The sequence below is a fragment of the Strongylocentrotus purpuratus genome, unplaced genomic scaffold (assembly GCF_000002235.5).
Source record: "Strongylocentrotus purpuratus isolate Spur 01 unplaced genomic scaffold, Spur_5.0 spur5_scaffold_3, whole genome shotgun sequence".
NCBI lineage: Eukaryota > Metazoa > Echinodermata > Echinoidea > Camarodonta > Strongylocentrotidae > Strongylocentrotus > Strongylocentrotus purpuratus.
This window is the reverse complement of record NW_022145609.1, coordinates 29,992,301-30,009,028: the sequence shown is the minus strand read 5'-3', so window position 1 is coordinate 30,009,028 and position 16,728 is coordinate 29,992,301. Positions and strand designations below refer to the sequence as shown.

At 36.0% G+C, this 16,728-nt stretch overlaps 1 long non-coding RNA gene across 1 annotated transcript; it reads left to right on the top strand.

The window, feature by feature from the left end:
- Window positions 1–879: 879 nt before the first annotated feature.
- LOC115928650 lies at window positions 880–12,128 on the top strand. Its single transcript, XR_004066141.1, has 3 exons — window positions 880–1,041; window positions 8,739–8,866; window positions 10,845–12,128. It is a non-coding gene; the product is annotated as an uncharacterized LOC115928650 (long non-coding RNA).
- Window positions 12,129–16,728: the final 4,600 nt, after the last annotated feature.

Here is a 16,728-nt window from a genome sequence, read left to right as displayed (position 1 = left end):
AGGCCTTAGAAACAAATATGAAGAGGGGGTTAATGAGAGAGAAAGAAAGAGGGGTCTGAGAAATACATACGAGAGAGAGAGTGGGTCGAGAGAGAGAGGTCTTAGAAAACAAATATGAATAGAGATGGGGGGGGGGGGCGGGGGAGAAATGGGTCTTAGAAAACAAATATGAAGAGAGATGAGGGGGGGGGGGGAGGTCTTAGAAAACAAATATGAAGGGAGAGGGGTCAAGAGAATTAGAGAAATTAGGTCTTAGAAACAAATGACATGAATTTAAAAAATGAAAGACGTGATCCCACAATAATAGAAAATGGTACGAGTGCAATATTTAAATCACAGTTTATGTATTACATTACCATTACACATATTATGTCGAGTGTAGTCTGTGTATGTGTCGATATGTGTACACGTGTGTTAGGGGGGGGTCCGAATCAGCAAATGGTTTGAAAGTAGGCTACACGTCAAAAATTGAAACCCTGAAGAAGGCGGAATTAAACCACAAAAACCATAATATTATTTGGTTTCTCTCTTTCCTTACTTTGATTAATTCCTTCTCTAATTTCTCTCTTTCTTTCAAGTTAGTTTTTGTTTTCTCTCTCTGCTTATGACATTCTTTGTTTCCTCTCTGTTCTTTAATTATTTATTGTTTTTCTCTATTTCCTTCTGTTGTTATTCGTTGTTTTTCTGTCACTCGTACGTCTCGATACAAAAGTACATGTACCGCGTACCGCGACACTGGACATATAGGACGTACGTTGAGCATTGCAGAAGAGCTACGTGCGCGCGCAATATCTTGTCATGGATAGACTTTTCCCAGTCGGTTCCTTGAAATTTATTGGGAAAAGGTCCAGGCCAGGGTGTAAAACGCAAAGTCGCGCCCCGGACGCGACGGCAGCCCGCTCTCGAGCTAACTCTCCATCGCATCGTGCAGCTGTCTTTCTTCTCTTTCACGAACACGGTTGCCCGACTGAAACAACTAGACCACATTAGTAGCCTGACATCAAGATAGGTCTCTATTATGTGCCCATCCGTCTGATTAAGGTAGGTTCTACAGTAACACCGTATTTTATTCTTTTTTTAAATAAATCTAACTTGCACATTCAAATGGAAATAATAGCCCTACCAGGTGCGCCGGGCCCGCCGCTCCCGCCCGGCAGGATACCTAGACTGGTGGACATCACGAGCCATGTCCCTGGTTTTGCCCACACATAGCTGCATTACTATCCTGGCTGTGCAACTGTTCATATTGATTTTCAGCATTTCAAACTACACTGTACAAAACTCAACTGATTTCACTCAAAATCGGTACTTTAGTGATAGTTGATGCCCCCCCCCCCCCCACTCAGTGTTATTTAGGGTATGCATATGCGTGTTCCCCCCCCCCCTTTGCAGCAAAAGTCCGGTGTGTAAAGTCCCTGGCCCCCCCCCCCCCCCCCCCCACTCAGTGTTATTTAGGGTACGCATATGCTCGTTCCCTCTTTTTGAAAGCACCCCCTATCTGAGGACTGCCAACATTTTCGAACCCCCCTTTCGCGGGCTTTTAACAGGCTTTTCCTGCCTTGGAGACCCCCCTAAATCAGGAAAAATGCTCAATGCACCCCCCTAAATTCAGAATAATTTCTCAGGAGTCAAAAGAGATGAGAGAAAAAAAGAAAAACACCCCCTTTTTAAAGAAATCTCCGGGTGAAAAGTCAAATACACCCCTTTTTTTTACAATTCTCGGGCCGGACTTTGTCGCACGAAAAGTACCCCTTTACCGGACATTTTGGTAACACGCATGCGGTCATTCCGACCCCTGCGTGGGGGGCCGGGGTAAAGTCAATACGGGTCGACCTTTTTCTTTTGTTATACAAGCCTTTTTCAGCAAAAGTCCGGTGTGTAAAGTCAATACGGGTCGACCTTTTTCTTTTGTTACGAAAAGGACATTTTGGTAACACGCATGGGGTCCATCCGTTCTCGGAGTGGGGGGGGGGGGGGGGGGCCGGGAGTTGATGACACCTAAATAGCATACAATTTTTTCAACTTAGGTCTATGTTATAGTTATACTTAGAGATCTAGAATCTAGTCTATAGTCATATAGATCTAGACTAGAAAGAAAAATTCAAAAATTCAAATCGTGAGTCTACTGTCAAACTTGCTAATCAACCACTTTGTATACATTGTGTGCATTAGTGTGCAATTGTGTGCAATGTGTTCATCGTGTGCTATTGCTGCCTCTCAGCACGTACATGTAACAGCGCTAGAGGACAATACGCCTAAGCATTAATTGACTCTAGCCTTGCTGGAGTGGTTTTGCCCTGCAGGCCTGGGTGGAATACGATATAAAATATCAAAAACTGTGACTCTAATGATTGCATTTTAGGCGTGGACTTTACGTAAGGTAGCATATGACGTTCAAATCAGATTTCTTAATAATCTTGCCATATGACCCATGTGCATCAACTTTTCACACGTATAGGCTACTGTCGGTGTCATCATGCATCCTCAGCTCATGGTAGCTGCTAGACGCAGGTTGTAGATCTAATAACATTGATATCACTTGGCCTATACCCATCATTTAATAATATTCAATCTGAGCTGTATGGCCCTACGTGTTATCAGTGCCTGTGATATGGTGTAATATTGAAGCCCTAAACAAAATTGCGCTTCAAAATGATCATGATAGAAATGCCTCAAAGAAGTAAAAATCTGTTAGTTTGAGTTACCATTTTTACCATTCTCATTTTCCCCAAAAGACTGTAGTGTACATGAATGTAATAAAAAACTGTTAGGTAAACAAAAAATAAAATTTTGATTTCCAATCATAAATATCTTGATAATCAGACAGCTAGGCAATCGGCTTGTAAAGTCATGGGATTCCTGACTGACCTAAATGTTTGTAATCATGATTGCAGCATGAGCTAAATCCAGGAGTTTTTTTCTTCAGAATCTGAGGCAATGTTACCGAGCCACTTAATTGATACCCGTACCCCTATCAAGACTGATAATTGATATAAAACAAAAATTCAAATTTGTTCATAATAACCACTAGAAGTACCCACACTAAAATAACCTTACCCACTGGTGGTAGCTGTTAATACTAGTATGATTAGTATTACTATACTGTAGGACTAGTAATATAAACTCTTCTTTCTTCTCATACAAATCACTTTAAAATAATACAAACATTTAACAAAAAATGTAAATATTTGATACTGGAGGGATAGCAATTTGGTGTGTCACTCTCGATATGGGTGCCAATTAAGGCTTAGTGACATCCATATCATATTTCATGTTATCACCTAGCCCTAAGGCTATTGTAACCAGTCTAGCGAACAAGCTGTTGGTTGTCCCTGTTCTGTAATTGATCATCTTGGTTGCACTCACATTTATGGAAGTTTATGCAAATTTATGCAAGTTTATCCAAATTAATTGTTGACACTATTGGGACCTTTATGTGACTGTAGTGGAATTCACTGCTGCAGGGACGGATCCAGTCTGCAGAAAGGGAGGGGGCCGGCTGAAAGGGGGCACAATTCGTGAAAAAATGTTGAGCACCGAGTTAACACCCACCACCCCCGGCCCCCCTTTGCTCCCCCTTTTCTCCAGGGGGGGCGTCTTTTTTAAATCTAAAAAAAGGTTAAATTTACCTGTTTATGGGGCCAAGTGAGGGGGTCCCGCGGCTCCCCCCCCCTCCAATCTGGATCTGCCACTGCACTGCTGCAATAGTGAAAAACAGACACCATAATCTCTCTTCTCACAGAAGATTTAATATACCTAATATATATGTTAAAGGGAAATCCACCTTATTCTCTAGTATTAGCAAACTACCAGTGGAAGGCTGAACAAATATAAGAAGCACAATGGGGACAATTTGATTTAAATTTAAATCAGACTAAAAGTGACAAAGTTACATGTACACATTTTTGTTGTAAATTTGTAATCATTAAAACATGTAGGTATGGGCTCTTCAAATTGGCTGAATCAGTAACGTCTATAGGATGTAGTGGCGGACAACTTTTCCATTTGTTCCAACACACAGAATGACTAAAATGTAAATGAAAAAGAAAAAAAAACATGTACATGTATGACTCAGAAGGTTCTTTATATCGTAAGAGGACCTGTAAATAAACTGATAATTTCCACAAGGAAGAAGGCACTTAAGATTATGTTTTGTATACAACAAACAGGAGAGTTATCCATACATGTCTACATCATGTATTTCAAACTTTTGCCATTCTCTTTTTCTTACAGTGTATTTTTTTAAAACCCAATTCAGGGACTCTTCAACTCACACATGTAATGTAATTTATGCTACATGTATGTTTCAGAGGTGAAGTAGACAACAAACAGAAGAGTTATCAATGTCTACATGAATGTACCAAATTGCCAATTTGAGATTCACATTTATTTAGTGATCTCATACTTCAAACATTCATAACTCTTAGTATTGGTCTGATTTATTTCAAACTTTTGCCATTCTGTTTCTCTTACATTGTATTTAAAAAAAACTCAATTCAGGGACTCTTCAACCCATACATGTATTGTAATTTATGCTACACGTACATATTTTGTGTTTCAGAGTTGAAGGGAAATTTTGAATAATTTTTTCCTCATGTACATTTATATATCTATGAATGGTCAATCCCTGCTATTAATACTAGAACACAAGACATATTGAAGCCTCTTCAACAGGTACATTTTGTAAAGCTATGGTGGAGTACAACTGCTGTGAGTATTCTCAAACTTGTGTGTGAGTTTTGACAAGGGAAATAAATCACCAGCCCCCCCCCCCCCCCAAAAAAAAAGCCTCAAAATTTCACTTGATCAAGGTGACAGAGATCCAAGTTATGGAATTGTATGGAAATAAGATTCTAAATCGTGAAAAGGACTTATATTTTTTAATTTGTGAGATTTTTCTGGTGTTTTTAAGTACGCTTCAACAAAGAGGTAGGCCACCACCAAAATTGACACATCCCCAATTATTAATGATTTCCTGTTCTTTGGATGCTTCTTCTTTATAAAAAAAATGGAAGGTATTAGTGGGCAACTTCTCTGTGCATTAGTGAGTTTATGTCATTTTTGTTTTCTTACATTTTTATGTAAAACATGACCACCATTCGCAGTCATGAGGTGATATGAATGAGAAAATAAAGATAAACATAGTTGATTGTAAACATGGAGGATGATAACATTTAAGATAAAGAATACATGCGAAAAAGGTGTGAAAGAGAAAATGAGTGAAGGAAGAAGAACAAAGATAACTGTTTAGATACAAATGAGAAAAATAAAGGCACACACAGGGAAAGAGAGAAGAACCAATGAAAGAAGACAAAAACTGAGTGAAAAGTCATATCCTATGTAGACAGAAATAGGGGAAAGTGAAAGAAGAATATAAAAAAACAGTATATGAATAGAAGATATTAAAGTAAAAGATAAAAGAAGGATAAAATAAGAGAACATGAAGCGAGGACAGAAAAAAGAAGAAAAAAGATGTAGACAATAAAAAAGGAATAACATAGAAAATGAGAGAAAGAGGAAAACAGAAGGAAAAAAAGACTAACATAGGGTTATCTCAATAAAAGGAGAAATTTAAACAAATAATAAAACAGAAGAATAGAAAACTGTAAAGTGCTGCATGATATTGAATGTAAATATATGTCACAAGCTTTCTATCTGGGCAGATTTCTCCTGGGTACATTTTGAAATTCTAATCACCTACTCGTCATCACAATGAAATGACCTAATGAATAAAATGATGTGATTTTTTATTTTTCTCATCAATGACGATTCATTAATTTTCAGATTTCCTGTTCTTCATCCCAAGTGTTAATATTTGTATAACCGATTTATGTTCTATAGTATTTTGCTCCAAAGTTACTATCCCGTTTCATTCTATAAAATGCACGATAAGCAGACTCTAGATTTGTGCAGCTACTTTTACATACATGTACATGTCCACTTTATTACCCCGTATCTGTAGCTAGATATTTGGGATGCCAATTTGAAACAAAGTCTGTCAAAAGTACCCTCCTTAATACCCTATTTCCAATGACACCCATGTACCTTTATTCCTGTTAGGTGCTTAACATTGCACAAACTTAAAACAAAACAGTACCTGGAACTTGCAGCTGCAAAGAGAGAAAGAGAAAGAGAGAGAGAGAGAGAGATATTTAAAGAGAGAGAAAAGGAGATCATACATGTATGAGAATAATAAACTGGAAAGAGTGACTATTATTGATTGCAAAAGTGACTGCAATTATTTGTCAGTAAATAAATGAAATGTAAATTACTTTGGTATGTAGAAGGAAAATTGTAAGGTTCAGAATTCAGAATTATTTTCTAATCTGCCCTTCTCTATCACCTCTGCATTAACATCATCACCCCTTTTTAAATATCCATCTGATATCCCTCTAATAGAAAACTGAACAGCTTTTGAGCCATAATGCATGGCCATTCAGAGGATTTGTTTATGTTGGGGACGGGGTAAAATGCAATAAATTTCATTTTCTGTTTTTTATTTTGTTTATGGAAACTGCCCCCTATCCTAGCCCCCGCTTCGTACAGTCATGGTTCAGTGACAAAGCAATGGCCTCGTAACTGTGAGGCCCCAGGATCAAAACCGTGTCGATGTGCTATATTAGTGCCCTTTTGTGGGGCATTAATCCTCGTTACTGTCATTTATGACTTAAGGGCGTAGGTCCCCTATTTGATAAGCATAGTAGCATACACATGCTTTAGCAGTCACGCAAAACACACATTGTCAAATTATTATTATTCAATAAAATCGGAGAATGGATACTATTATCTAGATCTATTATTTTTAAATTATTTTAAAAATAATTCCATAAAGTGGGGTAAAACAAAAATATTCCAACTATATGAGCGACAGTGTATAATGTGAAGCATCCATGTTGCACTTTCTCCCTCTTCGTATTCTTATGCCATTTTAAAAACTATTTATTACAAATCTTTAATATAGTAAGACCCTACATGTACATTACATGTACATGTGCACATATTTTCAGAAGAGTCATATTATTGAGTGGAAAATACAGCTTTTCTATTCAATTTCCATTATGTTCTATAGATTAGGTAAAGCTAAATTAATTAATATAATTTGAGTTAAAATACATGTTTCTCTGAGGATCCAAAACCATTGAATACTATTGATTACCTAAGATTTAACTAACCATGGTCAGTTATCTTTCATTACCATAATATTTTGCAATTTGTCTGAATTTGTATAGAAATAAATGAAACTAAAGTATAATTTGCATATTAAAAAGATAATGTTTTTCTCCAACAATAATCAGCTGATTATCCTTTATTTTTGTTTGTTTGTAGTTGTTTTTTATTGATATATTTTATTTATTTCCTGTACAAAGATATTAATTGCATAATGTTTTCTCCTTTAAATGATTTTTTTTTCTATTTTGATCCAATTTCCAAAAGATTACCCCTTATCCCTACAGTATATGCAATCTCCTACATGTATATACTACATGTAGCATTAAAAGTTGGCCAGTCTTCCTTTTAAAATTTATTGGATTTTTGTTTGTGTGTGTCTATGTCAAAGTTATTCTTATGCACATCTATTTTTCATTTATTCTTCAACTCTGGTATGATTTCCATTCAGTTTGGTATATATTGTATACAGTGTACATATTACGTAGAGCCGTTCCTTGGTTTTAGCGGTCTATGGTTTTAGTCTTTAAAAGAGGGTTGGGTGTGGAAATTTGTTTCCCCCCCCCCCCCCCCTGTGCAAAATTAATGACTGCTGTGGATTGCAACCTGTAAGTTTTACAGTGCACATCAACTTTATAATTAAGTTACCAAAGTTGGAACTGGTACATTTTTTTTATTATACGCACTGAATAGTAACTTTGAGACTAAATTTGCATAAAATCTGACTGTCCATACATTTTAGCAGTAATTTATTGTTTCCATTGTTGCAATGCCAAATGAAATAATAATTATAGCTTGCAGTAAAATCTTAGGATTTTTGTTTTTCTACAGGGTGTCTACTGTCTAAAAAGAATATGCAACAATATTTTTATTGGATACATTTTAAAGTTTTAAACGGTACTCATCCATTCATTTTGTTGGCAGTGCTGTGTTAGTATTATCTAAATACCATTTGTGTACAAGGAACAATACTACCCCACAAACTTAAGTTAGGATTGTTTTTGCTAGACGTATCACATTTCAAATGTTAAAGATAGCATGTTGCATGCATCAGTGCACAAGAATACTGTGGCTTCTACATTTTAAAACAAACTTTCAATTTAAGTCACTCTTATTTCTTGGAAACAATACCATCATTGATTTGAAAGAAAATAATATACTTATTCATGCAGCTCTTCAAATATTTATTTCAAGTTAAGCAACAACTACCAAACATTGATTTTATATCATCCATTTCAGCAGATCTGCATGAACATGTATTAACAATACCTACATGTAGTTTTTGTATTGTATATTATTATGCAGATTCATATGAGTAGAAATGTATATGTCTTGGCAGCTCCTTATATCCTCTCTCTCTCTCTCTCTTTCTACTTTTTATCCCTCTTTTCCCCTCTTTTTTTCCCTTTTTTTTTTTACTTTCAATCACTCTAGCTACCTCTCTCTTCCCCTTTTTGATCGCAGGAAGTTGCAATATTGTTATTATGTCACTGTAATAGTTCTGTATAAATGCAACTTTACATGTGTATACTTATACTTAATTGTAACTATTGCTCTTACCCAAACTACAGTCTTCTTTGGAGCAAACTGTCAGACATTTGCGGTAGTATACAGCTGAAATGGAATTTCCGTTCAACCAAACAGTATACTTCAAGGCTATTTCTCAGCGACGAGGGTTAGCTCCAGGTAGCAGTAGCAGGTACATGTAACAATATCTTAAAAACATTTACTTACCTGTAAGTCCTTTTCATGTGAAGATGATTCAAAGTACAACTATATTTATTTATTGTATAAAATGACCTGCTTTCATAAAGTCCTCTTGTAAATCTTATGAATTTGAGTCCAATCCCCCCCCCCCCACCCCTTCCTGTTTTTCTGGCTTCTATGTATTCTTTGAGCCAGCCCTTTGACGTATGCTTAGATCTTTTAAGTTGCAAATTTAGAAATTGCTTTCTTCAGTCAGCAACATAATGCATGATTCACATAGATTAGGGATATGTACCGGTAACCCATAAGATATAAGAACAAATTGCGATAATGAAATGAAGTGTGGAAGAGAGGATCTGAGCTAGAAGACTATAAGGAGAATGCAGCCAAGGCTAAGCAGCAGGAACCAGTTTGGGCTTCACTCAAGACACAATATAGTTTTTGCAATGAGCTGTTAAATACTGGGTCTTTCCTTGCAGAGTAATAAGGGAGCAAGAGAAAGACCATCACCATGTATACACGTAGCAGAAACACAAAGCAAATAAATTTGAGACATTTTATGATTAATTATGTAGGAAGCCAAATCTAATTTCAAACGTCACTTGTCATCTTTTATGTGATAGATCTACAATTATCATAACAGTAATGTTTGTAGCCTTAAAAAGAAATTGCAAGAGGAATGTCAATAAATAAAGTCTACACCATTCACAAGATGCTAATTTGCATTTAACACCATTCCAACAACTTTCAAATCAACTCCGGCAATTATGTTCTGATTCTATAATACATCTTTGTAAATACATCTTTGTAATGTTTGCAAGTTTCAGAAGATGAACCCTGCAAGGCCATCAAAATTACGACAAGAGTTCCATATGTACACGTAACCACCACTAAAATTGAAGGAAAAAATATGGGTATGCTGGGTTAGGATTAGGATGAGAGTGAGGGTAGGCTATACAGCTGTGCATCGATTTTAGTGGGGTTATATATATGGAACTCTTTCCGAAATTGCCTGTAGTTGATTTTTTTCCTTTCTCTTTAGGTAGTTGCAGACGTGTTGTTTTGGTCATTGAGTTTTTTGTCTGTAGTTTTTCTGCTTTTCTCAAAACCATCATTATATCAAGGTAGACTTCCCCTTTGATAACCAAGTTTCATCAGTGTGTGTAGTGAACATTCCCTCTTTTTCCAATACACTTTCGCAATATAATTAAATAGTTATAGATTAATTGTAATGCATCTTTGCAAGTTCATATTTTCATGTTTTCATGATTTGATTTATAACTGTTTTAATGCTAACCCTGATGAAACAGTACTGTAATTATTATGTACCTACATGTAATATACACTCACCCATAAACTTTATCATATTCAGGAGGATATCCTGCAAATCTATGATCATGGTTCTATTAAACTATACAATTTTCAATTAAACCTCCTTTACAGAAAGGGGAAATCAACAAGTGGCACCATTCATGTTTTTTTTTATAACTTATATGTGTAGATAGAAAAAATGCCTCACAAGGCTTTTCAAGATGATGTGGTCATTACCTCTTAATAGATTATATGTCAAAGTGGTTACAGTATGAGAGAACCTTTTCCACGTATGTAGGAGGATAGCCTTTAGATATATATTTAAAATTGAATTTCCAATCATTCTCTCTATAGATAAATGTACAGTATATAAAAAATGATATCTAGGGACTTGATAATGACATGTTCGATAATAATCAGTTTGTGTTCTTAATTAGATGCATTCATTCATTCCTAAAAGAAAGGCTTTGGAGCATACATGAATTTAAAAAAGAAGTCTATCCCACTTTATTTGTTACATGGAGGTTAAAGAATTGATATGATTTTAAATTTTTTATTAGAGACCTTTTGTAAAACCCTGATAGAATCAATTTTGATTTGTTTACGCGATTGTTGTATTTTTACCATTCACGCTATCATTTTCTTCTTTTTCTATGCAGGCTGGAAGTAACACACATGTGCAGTGTTTCAGTCGAAAACGAATACCACCCATTCAAAATCGGTTATAGGATCTTGTCCATATGTCCATATTTTTGTATGCATGTGAAACATGGACCATGACAGCAGACATTAAAAGAAGGATACAGGCACTGGAGATGAAATGTTTCCGCAAACTCCTCAGTATCTGGTATAGAGATCACATAACCAACGAGGTAGTGAAAATCAGAATTGGAAACACCATAGGGCCGTATGAAGACCTCCTGACTTCAGTGAAAAGATGCAAAGTAAAGTGGTATGGGTATGTCACATGATCATTTGGACTGGCCAAGACTATTCTACATGGAACAGTACAAGGAGGGAGACGAAAAGGCAGGCAGAGGAAACGATGGGAAGACAACATTAACGAGTGACCTTGACTGAAACATCATACTTCGTAAAGCCAAGAACCACGAGGAGTGGAGGAAGCTGGTAGTATAAATCTTCAGTGGTGCCCCAAGGGTCAGCCAGACTGTGGGATAGGTGAAGGTGAAGGTGAAGGAAGCTAAGAATCAGATAGTTAGACATTATATTGGATCATTTATCCTTTCCTTCAAAAGAAATGTTGCTTTATACTGTAGCACATAAACAATGCTTTTTAATTGGCAATATTTCAGTTCAGTACGCTTGTTATTAATTTCATCAAACATTAAAATGTAAAAGGGAGAAACACTGTCATTTGAAAATCAAAATGTAAGTCATAAAAATTTCACTGTCTAACTATCTGAATCTTGTCAGGATCCATGTACGAGTTAGTGCAATTCTTTTCTCTTCACTACAACCGCATTGATTTACTTTAATAGCATGTTACTAGGTACATCAATTGATGAGAAAAAGCAGCAAAACGCTTTAAATTTGTTGTAGTCTTAAAATTAAAGTTGGAAGTTTCCTAAAAAGGGAATTTTAGAACACTCCTTCAACTGACATGCACGGATGTTATACTTATAATTTCCATACATTAATGTCTTTGTAATGCATGTTACCAAACAAAAAAAAGTATCATCAACCATTCTTGTCATTTCCTGTGCAATTATTTTCACATCCTGGCTTAACAGTACATAAACAGTGCTCTTTTATTTTCAATATTTCAGAAAAATGCATTTGCATTATGATACATGCAGGTATAGTTGGTCAAGTAAGAATATATTTACAGCATGCTCACTATGAATTGATTAAATCGCCATTGAATCTAAAAGGTATGTTATACCTCATTGTATATTCAGAAGGAAAAAGTGTGAGGATAGCTTAAAAAAAAAAAAAAATCATGAGTATCCATAATGATGTGAATATGTACATGTTTGTTTGTTGCATATGATTCTTCCTTGGTATCAAAGCTGTAATAATTGCATATTTATGATTCAGCATAATACTTTGTTCATTACAAAAAAAAATATGTCATAATTTTCCAAAACGGTAGTGTAAAGAATAATGTAAGATTGAGGTAAGATTGTTACATATATTCTCTATACGTATCAACTAAAATGTAAGTTTTCAAATGAGATACTATTTTGTCCCCAGATGAAATAAGTAATGGATCTTTTTTGTTAAATGTCAGCAAATGATCTAAATGAACATGTGTTCGGGTATATCAAATCTTGTACATGTACTATAGCTAATATAGTTTGGAGGACTTAAAGATAGAAAAACTGCTGATTGATTAATTACCATTGTTTGTATTGTTCACTATAACCAGCAAGTAAAGGGACATTTAGTAGATGCCAAGAAAGTATTTCCAAAGCAATTACATTTCTCTTATCCTGTAATGTATTTTTTGCGTCAATAAAAGCAAATGTGAGGGTTGTCCACATAACATCACAACTACAGAACAGTTTAATTGAAATTAACATACATATTACATGTATATATGTGTATTATGGAATAACTTAGAATATTTCATAATTTTTGTTATTATTATCCAGTTCATTACATTTTTACCAATGTATTTCTTCAATATTTCTACTTTTCCTCAGAGCATATGCTGTGAACTAATGGATATTCCTTGTCAGTTCCATCATGTTATGTCAATGGGCTTACACTGTATGCGTGTACATGTCCTTTTTGCAATGTACATGTGCTACGAAAATGTCAACAATATTGTTTGAGATATAAAATATAGAGTTAACAAGTGAATTATTCATACTCCTTGTAAATGTGATTTTTGGGGATGCATTTTTTTGTAACTTAAGAATGAAAGGTTGACTGGGTGAATTAGGGCCCTTTTAGAAATAAATGTACATGTAGTTGTAACGTTTTCAAATGGATGAAAGTTTTATGGTGTAATTGTTGAAATCAAGAATTTTAAATTCTGTTTTCATGTTCTCACAATAGTTGTGTTAAAATTACAATAAGAAAGTTAAAACTTGTAAAAATATGCCACCTTGAAAATGGACTAGACTGAATAATTTTGAATTTGTAATATCTATGACAATTATCAACTGCTTCAAATTATGAACCACAGCATTAAGGGTGGTTTGCAGTGGAACTTACATGATTTGCATATTTAATATCAAAATTTAAACTGTAAGCTAACTTTGGCAGACAACACCGAATTCATTGAAAACTTTACTGTGAATAGATGAAGATGATGATGATAATAGTGACGATGTTGGTGGTGATGATGATGATGGGATAATGATGGTAGTAGTGGGGATAATGATGGTAGTAGTGGGGATAATGATGGTAGTAGTGACGACGACGATGATGATGGTGGTGATGATGGTATAGTAATGATGATGGTGGTGGTAATGGTGGTAGTAGTGATGATGATGATAATGATGGTAGTAATGATGGTGGTGATGATGGTGATAATGAAAGTTGTAATGCTGGTGGTGATGATTGTAGTAGTGATGATGATGGTGATGATGATGGTAGTAGTGGTGATGATGATGGTAGTAGTGGTGATGATGATGGTAGTAGTGACGACGATGATGATGGTAGTGATGATAGTATAGTAGTGATGATGGTGGTAGTAGTGATGATAATGATGGTAGTAATGATGGTGGTGGTGATAATGATGATAGTGATCGTAGTAGTGGTGATGATGATGGTAGTAGTGATGATGGTGGTGGTGAAAATGATGGTAGTAGTGATGATGATGGCACCAAGGGTGATGGTGATGATACATGTATAATAATGATATTTATACAATAATATTAAAGCATGTACTAATAATATCCCACTCCTTAAAGCAATTTCCTTTATCAAAAACAAGTAAACTTATACCTTTTAATGTGCATTTTAAATTCAAATGTTTTGTATGACTAAATCGAAATAAGTACATGTAACTACAGAAAAAAATAAACCTTGTCGTGCAATTCAACAGGGAGAGTCATCATTGTCATCACCAATGTCATCATCACCCCTCCCCTCTTCTCTCTCTCTCTCTCTCTCTCTCTCCTCCCTCCCCCCCCCCCTCTCTCTCTCTCTCTCTCTCTCTCTCCCAAGGCGGTATAAATCACATGAAGATAAATGTTTGTCACATTTTAACAATAAGTTGATCGGCATTGATGACCAAATAATAATCACCATAGTTGTTCAAGCAATCAATGTACGAGAAATTTTGTGAAAAATAGCTTAATATTCAGGTGGCTTAGTGAAATTACCGTTACTTGCCAGATCAAAAGCACCATTTTTGGTATAGTGCTTCCTTAGGACCTACTGAACGATAGTAGGGTAGGAGCCTCGGCAAAAATATCATTTAAGGGTGTGGGCGGGGCGTCGCCTCGTAGACCACATAAAATTCATAAGGTATTATAACATTGAGATTTGTAGTACAGTCATCCTTTTTGGTACAGGGCTTCATTAGGACCTGCTGAATCAGTGGTGGATCCAGGGAGTGGGCCCGGGGAGCCCGAACCCCCCCCCCCCCCCTCCCCCTTGAGGTGAAAATTTTTTAAATTTTCGACACTCCACCCCCCCCCCCCCCGCCCCGGCGGCGATTTTCTAATTTTGGGGAGCAAAACAAATTTAAAAATAGTGCTCACTACCCCCCCCCCCCCCGGATCCGCGCCTGTGCTGAATGATGGTAGGGTAGAAGCCCCCGGCATAATTATTCATATATGTGCGATTGGGGGCCCCATGGGTTTCACAAAAACCCAATGTTATATTATCTTATAAAATATTTGGGGCTACGAGGCGACGCCCCCACCCCACACCCTTATATGATATTTTTGCCGGGGCTCCTTCCCTAATATAGTTCAGAAGGTCCTAAGGGAGCCCTGTACCAAAACGGCATTTGTACAGCAACAAATCAATGTTGTAAAATTATTTGGGGGCTCCAAAAAGACGCTCCCGCCCCCACACCCTTTAATCGATTTTGTTGCCGGGGGCTCTTAGCCTAATATCGTTTAGTAAGTCCTAACGAAGCCCTGTACCAAAAATTGTGCTTTTATCCAGCAAATAACGATAATCCATAAATTTGACTATATTCGGGTATAGCGGCGACTAAACAGCTTTGTAAAAACTTCTTCCTTTCATTTTGTTGTTGTCTTTTCTTGTTCTTTCTTTTCTACACTTTACAATGAATATGTCAAATAACGCTTCATATAGTAAATGAGCCTGAAGAAAGAGACTATGAGCCACTTGCGTAGTTCAATTTCTTTATTTGCGTCGATTGCAAAAGAGTCAATAGAGGGCTTTTTCCACTTTAAACAACGGTACGTAGTCTCATAATTCTGTCGCTGTAAAATTGGAAGTAAAATATCCGAAGTAACTGAGACAAACCCCTATTTTTTTTCTTCAAATTTATCTTTAATTTTGTTTTGCAGATGAAAAATTTCGGGATGGGTCGCATATCATGATTGTTGAATAATAACAACACTCTCTATCATGATATTTCAAAGTGCATGTGTATTTACGTTTTTAATACCAATGGTTTAAAAAAAGGGTACTTTTCCGCTTTTTCTTGTTAGTGTCATAAACTTATCAATTGGCTTCATTTAAAAGAATTTTTTAACAGTTTTGTTTGTTGCATGATGCCTAATCTGCAAATTATTCATCAGGATAATCTTCCATTTAAAGAAAATATTTGTTCTTCTTGTTTTGACATTTGATCGATGGTCGTCTAATCGGACATATACAAAAGGAGCGGGGGTTCATTAATTTTTTATTAATAACATCAGCTAAAACGGCCTATAGGGCTTAACTGCAGAATTATCCACCATCCATGATAATGAATTAGGGTTAGGATTAGGGTCAGTGACAGGGGCTGGGTTAGAAGTAGGGTTAAGCTAGGATTGGGGTAAGGTTAAGTGTTATGACAAGGGTTAGGGGTATGACTAGGGTTAGGGCAATTTTAGGACTACGGTTGAGCACAATTAGTGTTGCTCTGTTCAACCCATGCAGCTCATTTTGGATTACCTAGAAATCCTTTTTTTAAGCAGGTTAAATTTAGATTAAATAATTTGAAAATATTAATACATTGAGGATTGCCGTCTTTATCCAATTTTGTTTCCCTGATTATCAAATTAACTATTTTTCAATCAAAATGCAATTGTTGATGAAAATTCAAAAAAATATCCATACTGCCGCCCCCCCCCCCCCCCGTAACACGCATCCAACACAAATTATCCCCCCTTCTGAATTTGATCGCCGTAAAGTCGATCGATCGACACAATAAGGAAGTGGCGGGTAGCATTTTATTTAAAACATCAGGCAAAACTGTTAGGGCAAACTGCAGAATAATCCACCATCAATAATAATGATTTTAGGGTTGAGGTTATGGTCAGGGAGAGGGTTGTTACTGGGTGAGGTTCATGGTTTAGAGTTAGGGTTAGGACAAGGGTTAGGACTAGGGTAAGGTTACGGGTTAGATCTAGGGTTAAGGATTATATCTAGGTTTAGGACTAG